This window comes from Falco peregrinus, chromosome 19, assembly GCF_023634155.1.
Source record: "Falco peregrinus isolate bFalPer1 chromosome 19, bFalPer1.pri, whole genome shotgun sequence".
Classification (NCBI taxonomy): Eukaryota; Metazoa; Chordata; class Aves; order Falconiformes; family Falconidae; genus Falco; species Falco peregrinus.
The window spans coordinates 4,054,333-4,066,139 of record NC_073740.1 but is presented as its reverse complement, the minus strand read 5'-3'; positions in this window follow the sequence as shown (position 1 = coordinate 4,066,139).

Here is an 11,807-nt window from a genome sequence, read left to right as displayed (position 1 = left end):
GGGGGTACCCCGTTTTCCTGCTCCCGTGTTCCCCCCCTTCCCATCCCTTGTCTCGTGCCCATGAGGTCCCCAACCAGGCTGAGGACCAGTGGTGGAGGACCCTTGCTTGGCGGAGAGCCCCCTCCCCCACAGGCAGCCCTGATGCGGGGGTGACAGCTGCCCTGGGGATGCATTTGGGGGGTTTGGGGAACCTCCCTGCAGCCAGCGCATCCTGGCTTGTTGGGCTGGGGTGGACACCCCAAAACGCCCCCCTGCTATAGCCCCTCCCAGGACCCTCGCAGCCTCCTCGCAGGGCAGGCACCATGTTTCCCACCCAAAGCTTTTCCAGGTGGGTGCTGGACCACCTCCCCATCCCCCTGCTGCCTCATGAGACCCACCTGGGCTTGAAATCAGAGCAAAGCCTCCCTCCAGTGGGAGCTGGGATTGCTGTGGGGCTTCCAGCGAGGACACCAGGTAAGTGCGTGGCGACCACCCGGGAGTTGCCTTTGGTTTAGGGGGGGGGGGTCCCCATTGTGCACCCCAGCTTTGGGCTTTAGGGTCAGGGTATCCCCAGGGATGCTGTTGCCGGCAGGGAGGGAAGAAGCACCCAGTTCCTCATGGAGGAGGGGGGGAGAACTGGTGCAAGCAGCAGCTCGGGGTGTGGGGCAGAGCTTGCACCCCATTGCACTGGCCCATTGCATCCCCCCCCTGCAGCGGGGGCTCTGGTTTTAGGGCTGGGGAGATGGGGCTGGCTCAGGGCAGGATTTAGCCCCTCCAGGGAAGCCCTCCCCTCCCACGCAGCTGGGCTGTATTGCCGCTGGTTTTCAACAAACGGGGGCAAGAGCCACCTCCCAGCAAAATATCATCTTTTCACCCCAAAATTAATTGGGGTGTGTGGGTGTGTGGGTGGGTGTGTGTCCATTTCCACGCCAGAAGCCCCTCGGCCCGCAGCCTCCCGGGGGCTCAGCCCCCCTGCCCAGAAAGAGTCGACCCGTATTTCCTTTAATGCTCAACATGCCAATTGATTAAATTATTACAAATTAAATGCCAGTCTCGGGAAGGGGGTGCGGGGGGGGGGGGGTGGTGGGCGCCCTGCACGATTGCGTTTCTTCGCGCTGGCCGCCAGGTGGCGGCAGAGCGCAGCGCTCCGCGGCTCGTTGATTGACAGCTGTCACTCAGCGCGGCTGGAAAGGAGAGGGTTGGGTGCGTGCGTGGCTGTGGGGCAGCCAGCGTGGGGCTTTGTGGGCCCCAGCGTGGTTATCCCCATGTCACGCTTGTCCCCTGCACTTGCGTGGCCGGGGAGTTCCCGAATCTGGTGTGAATTCCTTGAAAATAGATAAAAAATTAAAAATGCCCCTTTGGGTGACCTCGCCAGCACCAGCAGCGCGATTGCAGGGGCAGCCTGCATGACACCCAACCCATGCTGGTGAGGCAAGGACCTGCACCATCACCTGTCTCTCAGCCCCTTTGGGCTCGTGAGCTGGATTTGGAGCTGCCAAGGGGTGCCCAGCACCCCCGGAGCTGAGCTTCCTCATCCCGGGAAGCTGGTTTGAGGAGGGGGCTGGAAGCCTCACAGAAGCTTCTCCTGGCAGGGCAGGGGGGATGCTCCTGACATGTTGGGTCAACTGGCCCTCGCAATATCCAACCAACCCAATTTTTGTTGGAAAACGCCATTTCAGCCAATTCCCCCTTTTTTTACGGGACCAGGCTGGGTGCTGCGGGAGCCAGTTCCGTCACATAAAGCTCCGGTTCTTTCCCGAGCCGATGGGAGCTGGGGATGTAAATATCAAAAAAATCAAAAGGGTTTATCAGGAGTCCGAGCGAGAAATCTTATTTATCGATTCCGCCACGAAGCGTCTTTGCCCTCCGGGGGACGAGGCAGTTGGAAGAAAAAAGAGGAGGAAAAAAAGAAAATCCTTTTGCCCTGAATCATTTCGTTGACCACCTGGGAAGGACGGAGAGTTTTTCTCTCCCACCTTTCGAAATTTCCAGAAAAGAGGAGGCTGGAAGCTGGAGTTTGGTTCCTCCTTGTGTACTGGGTGACCCTGGGTTAGAGTATCTTTCAGCTCCGGGCCTGTTGCTCCACATAAGATACTCACTCCCTGCAGCCTGAAGCTATTTGTATGCTCAAAAAATGGTAGTAAAAGGGTAGTAAAAGGGTAAAGCAGGATAAAGCACACATTTATCTGTTGGTTCCTGATTTTTGAGGTGTGTTCTCAGCTCGAGAGGGGAAACTGAGGCTCAGTCGTGTGAAATAACAGCGGGCATTTAAAACCTGACGTTGGCTGTATTTGACGTTAGAAGGACCCCTGAGACAGCACCTCTCCGGCAATCCCGTGCAAAGCTGGCATCCCCGAACCGATGTGCCTTTGTGCTCCTCCGTGCACGCGTGCCCTGCTCGCATCCCCCCGCCGACCCTCCTCCTGTTCGTTTTACGGGACTCCCCCCCCCACCCCCTTCCAACTTTGAAGTCGGTTTTAAACAACAGCACCAAAATGATATGCCCGGTATAAATCTTTAATCAGAACATGGGTTTTTATTCCCCCCTCAGAGCCTGCCACTGCTGTGTACAATCAGAACGCAAATCAAAAGAAAGCGGGAGTAAATTATTCATCGGGCATCTATTCCTGCTTTCCCTGCATGGGAGACTCGGAGGCAGAGTTCGGGGGGTGAGCGGGTTATTAATATTCACTCCGATCCGTTGAGTTTTGGGATGGGTAAACTGCCCGTAACTTTGGCGTCTGCTCCGCACAGCTCCTGGCTCCGCTCTCCCAGCCGTGTATCCATGGGAAGGGATGAGGAGCTGGGGGCACCCATGGTGCGCATCCACCAGCGCCTGCTCCAGCCCCTGGATGCGGTGCTGGACACCGGTACATCCCCCACCCAACCCATGGGATGATGCTGGAGCAGCTACAGCTCCATCCAGCATCTGCGCACGTTTACACCTGGTGAAAACCCATCCCCCGAGACAACCCGGAGTGGCATTGCACCCACCTACACACTCTTCATAAAATAACTCTTTGGATACTCAGCCGACACAAAGCCGGACCTGCCCGCGGCACGACGCGGAGCTCGCCTGCTGTTTTGCCATTAACATTTATATTAATTAACATGGATCTCAACATTTCGGCAGAGTTGCCAAAGCTGTTGGGAGAATAGCACAGAGCGTGCTTTGGGAGGGGGGGGAGCATTGTTATTATTATTATTTTTGTTGTTTATTATTGTTATCATCATCATTCTCATCGGTATTGTTATCTAAGGGATGCTTGGGCCTATATACTGATAAATTTCCAATGCAGCATGTTGTTCTCAGTCATTAGTGGCAGCAAACCCCTTTTTCTTGGGGCTTTTTTTTTATTATTATTATTATTTTTATTTTATTTCGGAATCACGCTCCACGGCACAAACTGTAAAAAATACATTTTAAAAACGGCACCCCCCAAAAAAAAACCCACCCAAAAAAACAGGACAGGTCGAGACCTTTCCGCTAACAATCCTCCACCCCATCCTTGAAATCTAAAGTAGTGAAGGATTTTGCAGAAAATAATGGATCATTTTCCCATTTACCCATGATTCAAGGATTAATAACTAATCCCATCAAAGGACATCTGCTTAGATTGTTCCTTGTCAGTGAAAGTAAATAGAGCCTTTTAGTCTTTAGACCTAAACTCCTCTGAGGTTATTATGCGGAGGGAACCTCCTACAAGCGGTTTGCTTTCTCTTTCGCTCCTGCTGTGACTAACCCTGGAGGGAGAAAGCAAACTTTGCTAGTCCCTGGACATAAAGGTTATTTGCTAGAATGGAGAAGACTTTTATGAGAGGCCGGGTAAGCTGAGACCCTCACCCTCCCCTAAGGCTCGGCTCTAGCAGGGGGCTGCAGCCCGCCGAGCCCTTTGAGTTGCATTGTCCTGCCTTTATGGAAGCATCCCCCTACCCCTTCTTTCAGGTTGGGGGTGTCGTGGCGTCGCTCCCCCAAAAGCTTCGCCCCTCTTTAGGTGCTGCTTCCATCAGCTTGTTGGGGGGTTAAATAGGAAAATGATAAATCGTTGCGTTCCGAGTCTAAAATCTTCCAGGCTTGGCAGAAAAAAGTCCCAGGGGGGAGGTGGGGTGGTGGGTGCGGGGAGGGAGGGATGGGGCTGGGGGCACAGGGTATGGCGTGTCACTGGGGGAAATGGTGGTGGTAGGGGTCTGGAGGGCAAAAGACCTGGGAAAAGATGGGAAAGAACAGGCTGCCATCGTACAGCTGGGATTTCAGGAACGGGGCTCCCAGTGCGTCGCCACAAGCTGTTTTGGGGGGGACGGAGACTTTTGGAAAGGAGGGCTAACCCAAACCGTCAGCAAATCCCCCCAAAAGAGCAGCCCTGTCTCTTCCTCACCCAGGGGCGACCCGCTGTAGATAGGAATTGGGTGGGCCTTGCTGGGGCAGAGGGACCCCCCGAAGGTGACATCCCAGGGAGTCACCCCGGGAGAGCTCGGCGAAGGTCACAGTGGAGCCAGGCTCCCCTTCCCCTCCTTGTGCCGGACTGGAAATAACTGGAAATAACCACCAGGCACCCGTGCCAGGCAGTTGGAGGGATGCATGTTGTAAGCATTTCAGAACATCTAAAATTAGACTTTTTTTTTTCCTCTCTTCTTTTTTTTTTTTTCCCCCCTTACCAGAACACGGCTGAGTGTCTCATCCATGAACACCAGCTGTGGATTTTTTTTTTTTTTTTTCCTCTCGCTTTGGAAAAAAGCTTCCTCAGAGATACAGACAAAAAAGAAACGCTGCTCCACCCTCTCCTCCCTGGCGCACACAAAATACACCAGTAATTACAAACTGGGGCTGGGGGCCCCAAACCCAGACCCTGCTCTGGGCTATTGAGGGAAATCTTTTAAAATCCGAATGGAAACCAGCCCCATCGGCTTTTTGCCGTGATGGGAAACCGGTCCTGCTGTGCTCGCCCTCCGGACCCTCGGACCCGATGCCTCCATCATCCAGACTCGGCTCTGAGCTCCGGCTAAGGGAACAATTGCAGGCGAAGCCAGTGGGAGTTCAAAAGGAGCAATAGTGAATTAAACGAGAGCAATTTCCCTTATTTTCTGCCGCTTAAAGGTGCACGCTGGGAATGTTTGAATATCCTTGTTATCCCCTTCAATACCTAGCGAACATTTTTTTAACGAGCAGGGCTGTAATCAGGCCGCGTTCGTGCCAGGCATCTCTTACTAACAAACCATTCTCCAAAAGAGCTGTCCAGATCAAAGCCCTTTGAAGCAGAAAAAAAGGCACCTGCTGGACCGAGTGCTTCGGGCAGCTGGGCCAGCCAGGGTAGGTGCTGGGGGGACTCTTTACCCAATTTGACCGAGACAAAACACAGCTCCCCTTCCAGTATGGAAAGCGGGAATTTTTGCGTTGGGTTTGTTGAGTGGGAATTTAAAAATTTTTTTTTTTTTTTTTTTTTTTGCTGCCGGTTTGGGGATGAGTGAAACCAATCACGTCACATCTCAGGCCAAGATGAGCTGATGTAAATGATTTTTTTTTTTTCAGGCTCCCTTTCCCCCCAAAAAACTCCCAGGTTATCCGGGTGCCCTTTGAAGGCATCTGGCTGTGGTTTGGCCTTTTGGGTCAACGATTAAATTCTCCACCTGAGGTAGGAAAGACTTGCTAGGGGGAGGCAGGAGGAAGGCACGAGGCTTCCCAGCCTGTCACTGGCTCAGGAGAGCAGGATTTGCCCCTCTGTGGCTGCAGGTGGGGGTCTTGGTTGAGGATGGAGCAAAGCATGCGGGGTGCCCAGGGCAGGCAGCGGCTGGCACAGCCCTGGGGATGGCTTCGGAGCTTCCCTGCCACCGTCCTTCAGCATGCAACTGCTTCCTTCAAAATGCACCTTTTGTTGCAATTTTCTTTGTCTGGGGGGATGCTGAAGCGGTGGCACCGAGGCAGCAAAAATGCCCAAGCGAATGTGGTTGCTGGCGGAAAAGCGCAGCATGGGGGTGTAGGGGGGTTTAGCACCGAGACAAAGACATTTTATTTAGAAATCACTCAGCTCCACACCTCCCTCCATCCCCCAAATCTCCCAGCCACTAACCTGCTCAGACACCCGGACCCCAAATTTTGATGGGACTGAGGCCGGGAGGAGAATTTCAAACAAAACCCCGTGTCTGAGCATCACCACAGCAGCAGCAGGACACGGTTTTAGAGGCAGCGGTTGTTGCGTGGCCGCAGTTCCCGGAAAACAAGCACATGCGGTTTGTCTGGAGTCACACGTGTTTGTGCACATCTCGGTGCAAATACTTCAAAAGCCCAAAGTCGTCTTTCAGTCATAGGTGGCATTTCTTACAGAGCTCAAACGTCCCCCAAATGGAGCCACTCTGAGCTGGCAGGCGAAAAATGAGGGAATTTCCCTTCAAAATCCCACCAGGGAAGATTGCGGCGGTTACATGTCAGGGCCCTGCGGGCTTGCTGCACCCTGAAAAGCCATGACAGCCTCGGAGGTGCTCGCTGGTGTCCAGCACCCATCAGTGAGCAAAGGGACCATCCGTTTCTTCTCCTCAAGCAGGGAAAAGCTGCGGGCAGAGCATTTTGGGGTGGGAATTCAGCCTTTCCACATACGCAGGGGCAGGGAGAGCATCTCCCCGTGGGTGCCCCTGCGTGGGGGGAGCCCGGGGCTCCTTGGATGGATGGAGCCGGGATGTGCACACATGCAGCTGTATGGAAATCAAACCCTGTGTGCACCCTGCATGCACATTGCACGCCCGCAGCCTACGTGTACCGCGCGTGTGGTACGTACACCTTGCACGCGAGTGTGCTTGCAATGCACGCGTGCACAGGGCACACGCGTGTAGGCATGCATGGGTGGGGTATATGCACACCTCAAGGATTTCTGAGCAGTTCTGGGGGTGCCGCTGCTGAGTTAGCCACCCCCTTTGTAGCAAGCACCCCACTCTTTGCAGCTCCCCGAGGTGTGTGGCCTCTCCGGGGGCTGCCCTGGGCAGGGGGCTGCAGGTGGGGAAGGGGCTGGGGCTCAGCGGGGGGCAGAGCCTGGACCCCCCCAGGGCTGCAGTATCTTGCAAAGACTCCTCGAGATAAAATCGGGGGGGGGGGGGGGGGGCGGGTTTCCACTGCGGCTCCCAGGTGGGGTGCCCGGGGTGGGGGGGGACACCCGACCCCCACCCCCTCACGGCGTGTGCCTTGTGCTCTGCAAACAGCCAGCGACGGGCACGTTTCTGGTTTCTGGGCAGAAGACGGGCACGTTTCTGTGCAGAATTAGGGGTTCGCTTTGGGGTTGGGGGGGGGAGGTGTCGTTGCATTATCTCAACAAGTATTTTTTAATCGGGGAGGGGGGTGCGAAGCTCCGCGCGCCTCTTCCGCGGCCCCCAGTGCGCGCAACGACCGTGGGGCTGGTGACATCGGGGGGTCCCCGAGGGTCCCCTGCCCCCCTGCCTCCCCCGGGACACCGACCACTGGAAACCCCGGTTTTCCGAGGTGAAAATCCTCCTGGATCATCCGAGACGAACCTCCCCCCCGCCTCAGCCCGCCGCTGCAGCCGGGAATTGATCTTCCATCATAAGCTTGCTTAAAAAAAATAACTTTTTTTTGCTTTTAAATGCCTGTTTTCCTTAAATAACGCCCCTTTAACTGCCCGTATGGCAAATGACTGACGCTGTAAAAAATAAATGTGTGATGAGACGGGTACAAAACTCCTGGGCTGCAGGGAAAAGGCTGCGTGCCTTCGGATGGAGAAGCCAGCATTTCCTCAGGGATTTCAGAGGCAATTCCGAAAAAAACCTGGGGATGAATTTAGCTCTCCTTTCCCTCCAACCCCTCCTCTTTAAAGTTCAGTCGAAAAGAAGAGAAAGCGGAGCTTTGCCACCCCAAAAAAATGAAGGTGGCGCATCGCCCCGGCTCCTTTTGCTGAAGGCAAAAACTCGCCACTTTAATTGATACTTCGGGATAAGGAGGAGGGAGGGGAAAAAAAAATAATAAATCCACTTTTTTTTAGCATAATCTGGTGGGCGAAGCCGGTGTCCTCGCTGGCAAAGTCAAGTGATGCCAGAGCCTCTCGGGTCTGGAGGTGAGGATTTTTCCAGGGAAAACGCTTCATCCCGTTGGTCGTCGGTAATTGCGAATTTGCTAAGAGAGGGGGAACCGAAAGGGATTGATTTTAATTTTTTATTTTATTTTTTTTTAAATCGCCTTTCCAAAGAGTGTTCTCTGCGTTTCAAAATTCACAGGAGATTTGTAGAAACTAGAGGCTTAATTCCCCCAAATATAAATAACAACCAAATCAAAATATAAATGCGACGGAACGGAGATGCCCAGGGTAAAGGAAGGTCCCTCAGCCTGTCGCCGTGCAGGTTACTTTCCATTTCTGGCCATTCCGAGTAAAGAAATGAATGGTAAAAAATAATAATAATAGTAATAATAAATCCTGGTAGCTCAGGAATTAAGGAGGGATGGGGCAGAGGAATGCAGAGAGCAGCGAGCAGGACGGGGCTGGGAAAAGCGGCTCAGTTGCCGAGCTGCAAATACAACCCCTGAAAAGGGCTTTTCCCAATTAAAAAAAAAAAAAAAGGGGGGGGGGGGTGTTTAAGAAAAAAAAAAAGGAAAGCAACCCCTGCAATTACCTCTTTCCCCATGTTTGCACTGGCGGGAGCAGGAGGAACCGGGGCTCCGGGGCTCGGTGCCGCCCGGGCTGGCGGGGATGCTGCGGCGGGGGGAAGCGCGGTGCCCCCCCCGGTTTGGGCTGGTGCCACACCCCCCGCAGCCCTCTGGGGGGGGATTTGGGTCACTTTGGCTATTTCTCTATTTTTTTTTTTTTATTCGAAGTAATCCCCCAAACCTGCTCAGCGGAAGGAATCGATTGCTGATTTCATTTCATTAGCGTTATTTTGGGGGTTGGGTCGGTTTATATATATATATATATAAGGGGAAGGTTATTCATTGGGGGGGGGGAATAAAAAATTATCCAAAGTAGGGAAGAAAATTGGAGTTCAACTTGAAATGCGCATTATTCCTCTTCAATAAACCGTGATTAAGATTTGGGGAAGGAAGAAAACAAAGTCATTTCGCAACTAGGGAAGGGGGGGAAGCACAAAGCCGGGTACAACTTTATAAAATACCATGGTGGGAGATGCTGCCAGTGCCCCCCCCACCCCCGACGGACCCCGTGGAGGAAATCCGCTCCCTGCGTTGCTCCTGCGGTGACACCCCCAGCTTTGATCGGCATTCAGTAAATGCCAGGGGGGCTTTGCTCTTAATCTGTGCTTATTAAGAAAAAAAAAAACCAAACCCAAAAAAACCCAAAAAAAAACCTAACCCTCCCAAACCCATCCACCCCCAACCCCGACGATGCTGTTAAAATTGCAGGAAACTATTGCAACAAGGGGAAACCGCGATCGAGCGTGTACGCCGGCAAATCATCGGGTCGTGGTGGTTTGGTTTTATTTATTTTATTTTATTTTTTTAAAATAAAATGGGAAAAGTCGGTAGTTACCTTTCCAATACTCTCTGCAGCCCGTGTGCACGGCCGGTGCCGGGACCGGGAGCCGTCCGACCCCCCCCGGCGGGGCCGGTGCCCGGTACCCAGCGTTATCCCCTAATTACCGGCTTATTTCCCAGCTCCCAGCCCGCAGCGATGCTGAGGGCACTGGCTGGGTTTGGGGGAGGGGGGGGGGACACAGGCTGGGTTTTGGGGGGCCCGGTTGAGCCGTCCTGAGTTTATTTTAAAAGGAGGAAAAATTAATTTTCATGCAGGAGCAAAGGCGGGACGCGGCCACTCGTGTCTGCGCGCCCCGAGCCCTTTGTGCACCCGCGGCCCCGCCGGTTTCCCTTAAAACCACCCAAATAACCACAAATCACCTTTTTTATTCCCCTCTTTTCCCCGTCCCCCCCTCACCCCCACCCCACCCCCAATTTCCACCCCCAAACCCCGCTGCGGTTTTCTCTCCTCGCTGAGAAACGCTGCCCGCATCTCAGCCCTCCTCGCCTCCCTGCCTGCGGAGAGAGGTTGCCATATTTGCATATATGGTAATGAGCTCCTAATTGCCAAGCTTGCTGTGCTTTGCCGATCGATTGCGAGCAATACATAGGTTAAGGAAGCTTGGAAATAGCGCGGTTCCCCCACCCATCCCCCCCACTGCCCCCCACCCCCCACCCCCCGCAGCCCCCCCCGCCGGACCCCCCCTGGCGATGGAGCTGGCCCCGCATTTGCATCGCAACTTTTTTTTAAATACAACACGTATACTTTACGTATAGGCTACGTGGAGGCTCCTCGGCCGCTCCTATATATCCTTACGCCGGGCACGGCCCCCTCTCCTCCGGCAGCGGCTCCGGCCCCGCGGCCACCGCGAAGCCCCTCGGAGCGCTGAGGTGGGGGCTGGGGGGGGACCGGGGGGACCAGGTGAGGGCAGGGCGAGAAGAGGGAGTGCGGGTAGATAGGGCGATGTGAGCAGGGTGGGTAGGGAGGGCAGCGCCGGCAGGTGAGGCAGGGCAGGCAGGCGTGCAAGGCAGAGAGGGCAGAGCGGGGCAGGCAGGCAGGGCAAGCAGCGCAGGCAGGTGGGGAGGGAGGGCAGCGCAGGCAGGGAGGGCAGCGCAGGAAAGGAGGGCAGCGCAGGTAAGGCAGCGCAGGCAGGCAGGGCAGCGCAGGCAGGGAGGGCAGGGCAAGCAGGGGAGGGCAGAGCAGGCAGGGAGGGCAGCGCAGGCAGGGAGGGCAGCGCAGGCAGGGAGGGCAGGGCAAGCAGGGAGGGCAGAGCAGGCAGGGAGGGCAGCGCAGGCAGGGAGGGCAGCGCAGGCAGGACCCGCTGGCCTCATCCCCCGCCCCGAGGTGGGATGAAGGAGTCAGGGATAACCCCGAGGGATGCGGGGCTGTCGGGCCGGGACCCCCCCGGTAACCATTGCCCCCCCCCCCCCCCCCCACCCCCCCGCCCTGTGCTTGCTGCGGGCGGCCGGGCCGGGGCGCGGAGCCCCGCGCAGCCCCCGCGGAGCCCCCGCGTGTCGCCCTGGGCCGGCCCCCGCAGCCGGACAAACAATGTGAGACTTGGCGGAACAAAAGCCGCGGGGCTTGGGTTGCTGAACACGTCTGAGGCCAGACGAGCCGCGCAATTTATTGGACTTGGTGAGAAAATCATAATAAAAAAAAAGGGGGGGGGGGGCGGGGGGGGGGAAGCCGGCGGAGTGGGGGAGGGGCTGGAGGGATCAGTCTCTCAAAGCGTCTTTATTAGGGTCTGGGGCGGGGGGCGGGGGGGGGGGGGGGGGCAGCGCTGCGGGGGTCGGGGCTGGGGATGCTCCGGGAGCGGGACCGGGATGGGGGGGTCCAGCTCCCTCCCCCCGGGCTGGCTACGGGGTCGGCGTTTCCCCCCCAGCCCTGGGGGCAGGTAGGAGCCCCCCACCCCGGCATCCCTGCATCTGAGCTAGGAAAGTTTGGGGACCGCCGGGCACGTCCCTCCAACCCCCGCCCCGCCCCCCCCCCCCCCCCCGCCCCCTGCCCCGGGTCTTCTCTCCCGTGTCCTCTCCCCCCATGGCGACCCCCGGCCCGGGATGATCATGGAGATGCTCCCCCCCGGCCGCATTCCCACGGTCCCGCGGGTGACCCCGACCCACTCCGCGTGTCGGGTGTGCTGCCCCCCACCCCTTCCCCGGCTCAAGGACCGAGTTTTGGGGTGCGGAGCCCCCCCCGCCCCCGGGAGCTGGGGGGTGCAAGGGAGATGCCCGGCAGGATACGGCCATTGCCAGGGGTGTCCCCCCGCCTGCCCCCCACGCGCGTCCGTGGGCTCATTGTTGCTCCCCCGCGCCAAGCTCAGCTCCTACCCGTGGGCTTTGTGCTTTGCTCGAAGGGATGCTGGGGGGGGCT